This window comes from Oryctolagus cuniculus, chromosome 2 (assembly GCF_051225735.1).
Source record: "Oryctolagus cuniculus isolate XC-2025 breed Fujian yellow rabbit chromosome 2, ASM5122573v1, whole genome shotgun sequence".
NCBI classification, from domain to species: domain Eukaryota; kingdom Metazoa; phylum Chordata; class Mammalia; order Lagomorpha; family Leporidae; genus Oryctolagus; species Oryctolagus cuniculus.
The window spans coordinates 97,900,749-97,908,061 of NC_142868.1; the positions used below are offsets into that span (position 1 = coordinate 97,900,749).

The 7,313-nt window shown below is 41.1% G+C and overlaps 1 pseudogene; it reads right to left on the bottom strand.

The window, feature by feature from the left end:
* Positions 1 to 5,755: 5,755 nt before the first annotated feature.
* LOC108176000 (small ribosomal subunit protein uS5 pseudogene) lies at positions 5,756 to 6,574 on the bottom strand (annotated as a pseudogene).
* Positions 6,575 to 7,313: the final 739 nt, after the last annotated feature.

Below are 7,313 nucleotides of genomic sequence, written 5' to 3' on the forward strand. Positions count from 1 at the left end.
TTAAGGGACTTAAAGGGAGACTTAGACCCCAATACAATAGTACTGGACGACTTCAATACTCCACTCTCAGAAATAGACAGATCAACAGGACAGAAGATCAACAAGGAGACAGTAGATTTAAACGACACTATAGCCCAAATGGATCTAACAGATATCTACAGAACTTTCAATCCTACAGCTAAAGATTTTACATTCTTCTCAGCAGTACATGGAACCTTCTCTAGGATTGATCACATACTAGGCCATAAAGCAAGTCTCAGCAAATTCAAAAGAATTAGAATCATACCATGCAGCTTCTCAGACCTTATTTATTTATTTATTTATTTATTTATTTTGAGAGGCAGCGTGGATAATGAGAGAGAGAGATGGAGAGAAAGGTCTTCCTTTTTCTGTTGGTTCTCGCCCCAATGGCTGTTGTGGCCAGTGTACCATACTGATCCAAAGCCAGGATCCAGGTGATTCCCCTGGTCTCCCACATGGGTGCAGGGCCCAAGAACTTGGGCTGTCCTCCACTGCACTCCCAGGCCACAGCAGAGAGCTGGACTGGAAGAGGAGCAACTGGGACAGAATCCGGTGCCCCAACCAGGACTAGAACCCGGGGTGCCGGCACCACAGGCAAAGGATTAGCCTATTGAGCCATGGCACTGGCCAATCTATATGTCACATTTTATGCCAGTAACATGCTGTTTTCATTGCTATACTAGTAATTGTACTATGCATTGAAATCAGGTATTGTGATGCTTCCAGCTTGATTTTTCTTACTTAGGATCACTTTGGCTATTCTAGGTTTTTGTGATTCCGTGTGAATTTTAGGATTGTTTTTTCCTAATTCTATGAGAATGTTTTTGCTATTTTGATAGGTATTGCATTGAATCTGTAGGTTATTTTAGGTAGTATAGACATTTTATTTTATTTTATTTTATTTTTTAAAGATTTATTTATTTGAAAGGCAGAGTTACAGAGGCAGGGGGAGAGAGAGAGAGACGGAGAGAAGGAGAGAGAGATAGGTCTACCATCCACTGGTTCAATCCCTAAATGACTGCAATGGTTGGAGCTGGACTGATCCAAAGCTAGGGGACTGGAGCTTCTTCCAGGTATCCCATGTGGGTTCAGGGGTCAAAGCCCTTGGACCACCTTATACTGCTTTCCTTGGCCATATCTGAGAGCTGTATCAGAAGTAGAGCAGTTGGGACTCAAACTGCTGCCCAAATAGTGTGCCATCCCTGCAGGTGGTAGTTTTACCCACTATGCCACAGTGCCAGCCCCTATGGACATTTTAATGATAATCATTCTTCCAATCCATGAGCAAGGGATATATTTCCATTTCATGGGGGTCCTTGTTGATTTCTTTCATCAATGTTTGATAACTTTCATTGTAGAGATCTTTTACTTCTTTGGTTAAATTTATTCATAAATATTTAATTTTTTGGTGGCCATTGTGAATGGGATTTTTTCTTGATTTCTCTTTCAGTGAATTCATCACAGCATATAAAAAATCTACAGCATATTTTATATTTATTTTGTAACCTGCAATTTCACTGAGTTGGTTTATCTATTCTAACAGCTTTTTGGTGGAGTGTTTATGTTTTCCCTGTGCAATATCATGTCATCTACAAGAATAATTTGACTTACCTTTTTCCAATTTTGATACTCTTTCTTTCTTCCTACTCCCTAATTGCTCTTGCTAAAACTTCCAGTATTATTTTGAATAAGAGTGGTGAAACTGGACACCTTTGTTGTGTTTCAGATCTGAGAGAAAACGCTTTCAGTGTTTTCCCATTCATCATGATATTGGCTATTGGTTTGTCATATAAAACCTTTATAATTTTGAGTATGTTTCTTCTCTATCTGATTTATGGAGAGTTGTTATCATGAAAGTGTATTGAATCTTATCAAATGCTCTCTCTGCATCTATTGAGATGACCATGTCATTTTTATTCCTCATTATATTGATGTGATTTATGATACTTATTGATTTGCAAATGTTGAACCACCCTTGCATTTCTAGGATAAATTCCACTTGATCACCTTTTATGATCTTTTTGATATTGTTTATATTTGACTTGCTTATAGTTTTTCCTGTGGCTATTAAAGTATGTTCCTTTTACCTAACAACCCAACCAGCCAGCTCTTCTCAATATAAGTCCTTGACTTTAATGAGATCATATTGAATGATTTTTTTATTTATTGCATGCATTTTTACATAGATACAACTTTAGGAATACAGTGGTTCTTTCCCCCATGCCCCCCACTCCACTCCCTTCCCACCTCCCATTCTCTTTTCCATCTCCTTCTTCATTATAGATTATTTTTAGTATGACTTTATATATAGAAGAGAGCAAATTGTTAAAATCTTTGGCTTGCTTTTATTTTGTTGAGAATCTTTGCATCTATGTTCATTCAGGATTTAGGTCTGTAGTTTTCTTTTTGTGTTGTATCATTGGTTTTGGTATCAGATTGATGCTAGCCTCATAAAAAGAGTGGCTGAGTTCCATCCTCTTCAGTATTTTGGAATAGTTTAAAAATTATTTGAATGAGTTCAGCAGTAAAGCCATCAGGTCTTAGACTTCTCCTTGATGGAAGACTTTTGATTACTGTGTCAATCTCATTGTTTATTATGGGTTTGTTTAGATTGTCTATATTTTCTTGATTTAATCTTGGTAGGTTATATGTATCCAGAAATTTATCCATTTCCTCAAGGTTTTCCAGCTTCCCAGCATAGCTCTAATGGGCTTTCTGTGCAGAGCCTAGGCTGCCAAATAAGTCCTGACTCCCCACTTTCTGACAATGTTGACACCTGTGGAGAAAAATATGAACTTCCTGATCTGCTGAACCAGCTTGAGGTCCTGTCTTGGAAGTGTTATTCCTATGGGAATCTTCCAATATCAACTGCGGCTACTGCCTTGCTGCTGTCCAGGGCAGGAACATCTCCCCACTCCCAGATGGATTTAAATTCACTGCCCACTTTCCTAGCCCCATTGCAGCAGGGGCTGTGTCTCTTTCTCAAGAGTCAGGTGCGGCAGGCAGAATCAATGTCATTTAACAGCCAACTATCCTAGGCTACCATTTCCTCAGCAGTCAGCGCTGCCACTGGTGGTGTGATCTATAAAAGTCTTGATAAAGGCCAGCGCCGTGGCTCACTAGGCTAATCGTCTGCCTAGCGGCACCTGCACACCGGGTTCTAGTCCCGGTCGGGGCGCCGGATTCTGTCCCAGTTGCCCATCTTCCAGGCCAGCTCTCTGCTGTGGCCCAGGAGTGCAGTGGAGGATGGCCCAAGTGCTTGGGCCCTGCACCCCCATGGGAGACCAGGAGAAGCACCTGGCTCCTGCCATCGGATCAGCGCAGTGCACTGGCTGCAGCGTGCCAGCCACAGCGCCATTGGAGGGTGAACCAATGGCAAAAAGGAAGACCTTTCTCCCTGTCTCTCTCTCACTGTCCACTCTGCCTGTAAAAAAAAATAGTCTTGATATTACTTTTATGTTATCCTTTAAGTACTGGAAGAGATTTGGAAAATGTTTAGTCATCTTGTCTGCTACTTATAAAATCTGACTTATGTTGGCCTTTTCTTCAACTGATTTTCTTTCCCTTGAGTAGGACTAAATTTTTTCTTTCTTTACATGAATAGTGATTCTGAATTTTATCATCAATATTGTAAACCATGCGTTGCAGACATTGTGGATACTCATATTCTTCAGAAAAATTATTTCTATTTTACAAGGCAGTTACTTGGGTGGATTTAAATTCTAAAGTGTATTCCTTACAATGGTCACTAGGTAACTCTATTTCAGCTTTTAGTGACTACTTTTTTATTGCTTTTTTTTTATCTGAAGTGTCCCACATAGTGTACTGTAGTGTTTTATATCCAAATTTAGGGACTTAAATTCTTTGATTTTCTCTATTCCAGGGCCTATTTTCCTTTTCTCCCATTCTTTGGTTGTCTTTGTAGCCTGAAATTTCTACCAAAACACCCTAATTAAAGCTGTAACTTTGACTCCCTTGATCTATGTGTAAATAGGAAAGTGTCCTTGGGTAAAATGCACAAAATGAATGAGTTTCTCTTCTGTCAGTTCCCTCAGTTCAGCATCTGCCTTTTATTGTGATGCACTCCAATTCCCAAATGGTTGTGCTACAAACTGTGAATTTTATAATTTTTTTTCTTTCATGGGTTCATCTTGTTGAATACTTTGTCATGAACATGATACTTTTGTTTCTGTTATAAAATTTTCTTTACACTGTACTATTGATTTAAATAGTTGCCAGTTTGATTTTTTACTCTGCATGTCAGGTCCTTCTTGAATAGGAATAATTTATGTAAAATGGAAATAGAACTAGTCAGATTTAGCTCAATTTAAAAACATTTTGGGTTGGCACCGTGGCTCACTAGGCTAATCCTCTGCCTGCAGCACTGGCACTCTGGGTTCTAGTCCGGGTTGGGGTTCCAGTTCTGTCCTGGTTGCTCCTCTTCCAGTCCAGCTCTCTGCTGTGGCCCAGGAAGGCAGTGGAGGATGGCCCACGTCCTTGGGCCCTGCACCTGCATGGGAGACCAGGAGGAGGCACCTGGATCTTGGCTTCAGATTGGCGCAGTGTGACAGCCGTGGCGGCTATTTGGGGGTTGAACCAACAGAAGGAAGACCTTTCTCTCCCCCCCCCCAACTCTGCCTGTCAAAAAATTTTTTGAATTTCTCAAATATATTACATGGAACAATATGTTCCCTTGAAATTTTAATTTGTTTTTCTCATTTATTTGTCTCTCTGTATTCACCTTTTTTATACTTTAAAGAGTGTCTTTCTGGAGTATGCACATTTTCCAATTATTTTGCCACCTATATTTTCTTTTCTGAAGATTCATTTATAAAGTCAGTTACACAGAGAAGAAGAGGCAGAGAAATAGAGAGAAAGAGAGGTCTTCCATCTGATGGTTCACTCTTCAATTGGCCGCAATGGCAAGAGCTGCACCAATCTGAAGCCAGAAGCCATGGGTCTCCCATGCAGGTGCAGGGCCCAAGAACTTGGGCCATCTTCTATTGCTTTCCCAGGCCATAGCAGAAGCTGGATCAGAAGCAGGCACCTATATGTGATGCTGGCACTGCAGGTGGTGGCTTTACCAGCTATGCTACTGTACCGGCCCTGCCAATTATTTTTTCAATATTTTTTATATTTCAAAATGTTTGCCAATTATTTTTTTCATATGATTGGTCATTTTTTGCTATTAGGAAGGTAACTTTTCTGTGGTGTAACTTTTTTCTTTTAACGTTGTTTTGTGTTTCTTTAATTTTCTCATAAGGAGTATGGATACTTATATATTCAGATTTCTCAACTTGGGCTTAGATAGCTTCTGAATATTGAGTTTCAGTTAGAATGGACTTGTCAACTGCTGGTGCTGTGGCATAGTGAATTAAGCCACAGCCTGTAGTGCCAACATCCCATTCAAGTCCTGACTGCTCCACTTCTAATCTAGCTCCCCACTAATGTGCCTGGGAAAGCAGTGGAGGATGGCCCAAAGTCCTTGGGACCCTACACTCATGTGGGAGACCCAGAAGAAGCTCCTGTCTCCTGGCTTGCCTGGTCCAGCCCCAGCCATTGTGGCCATTTGGGGAATGAAGCAGTCGATGGAAAATATCTTACTTCCTCTATGTCTCTCCTTCTCTCTCTCCCTCTCTCTCTGCCTTTCAAATAAATAAAAAATAAATAAATAAATAAATAAATAAATAAATTTTTAACAGACTTAATTCACTTTGTTTTCTTGTGTAAAATCCTATTTTGTAGCCACATCTGGAGCCTGGGTCCTCTGCACAAATACTCTGGTGTGAGTCTTCATAAGATGGTCCATGCTTTCCTAATAGGGAGACTTGGTGAATACATTCTTTTTCCAGAGGTTGGGGATCAGATTGCTGTAGGTATTGGGGATAGCATAGAAGGTGCCCTTTGTGGCCCAGGGTAGCAGTGCACCCACTGGTTGAAGTGTGGCAGCCACCAATGCCAGCTATCATCAGCAACTTCTTGGGGACACAGTGAAGACAATGCCAGTGCTTCTAGGAGCAAGAATTGAGGCACAATAGCACAGAGACACATAATCTGGTCACCTTGCAAGGCACAGCGTGGGGTTTGCCTATCTTGTTTCCCCAATAGCACCTCCACATGGGCAAAATGGACAGCTTAGCAAGGATGATGGCCCCTCAGATGGTGGTGGCTATTTCCTTGGAGCACTTCACACCCAGGCTGACATGACCATTGTGTTCTTCAATGGAGACAAATGCCTTGAACCTGCTTCACTGCCAATCTATGCCTGCTTCTGCACTGACATGACCTTCAAAATCTCATCAAGGGATGTTCCCAGGATAACATCAAAGATCTCAGACTCCTTGATGGGCAGAGAGAAGAGATATATCTCCTACAGGGATTTGATCTTCATGTTCTTAAACAGGTGGCCAAGCCTGGTGACAGGCTCTACGAGTTCCATGACCTTGCTCTGGACCCGGTCCTGGCTTTGACCACAGCCCTGGATGCCACTGCCAAAACCTCAGCAGAAGCTGCCATGGCCTTCCATTCCAGGGTCCTCAGGGCCTCCAGACCCTCCTGCATCAGCATCATCCCACCATTTGGTATTCTCTCAGAGAAGAAGGAAACAAATCTTAAAAAATAAAGAATGGACTTGTCCTACTCAACATTATAAATCAAACCCCACACACATTTTCAAGCTATTACACACTTGGTGTGAAATTCATCTTTAATTTTGTTCTGTATCTGTTTTCCACACCATTTATTCAAAGGTCCATATGGCCACCCCATAGACTTGCAGTGACATCTATCTGTGAGGGTGAACTGTTCTAAGTAATGTTTTTTTCTGGCTGTCTCAGAGTATTAGGTGGTAGTAAATTAGCTATGGTTAGGAAACCACTGACTTACAGCCTCTTCATTCAAAACGTGTATCAAATCTATTTTTCTCAGGGTGGTAGAATGTCCTTTACTAGAACATGGGTAGAGTTTGTGACTGGAGAACAAAATAGGCACTGAATGAAACAGTGACACAAAAAATAATCTGTAATTACATTTGCTTGGCCAGAATCATCTGGCCCTGCCTTGGTTTCTCCAGACTTGGAAAGGATAGGTTATTCTCCCACATGAAACAATATTGAGATGAGTGGGAAATGGCCATTGCATGTTAAAACTCCTCTTTCCAACATGTGTATCTCAAATTCATCCCATACCCAGGAGACAATCTTCAGGGCTCATTTATTCATCACTTTGTACTGATATCCAGGATCTCTGAATGATTCCAGAAATGAAGATCATGTCAAGATGTGGCTTCTTTT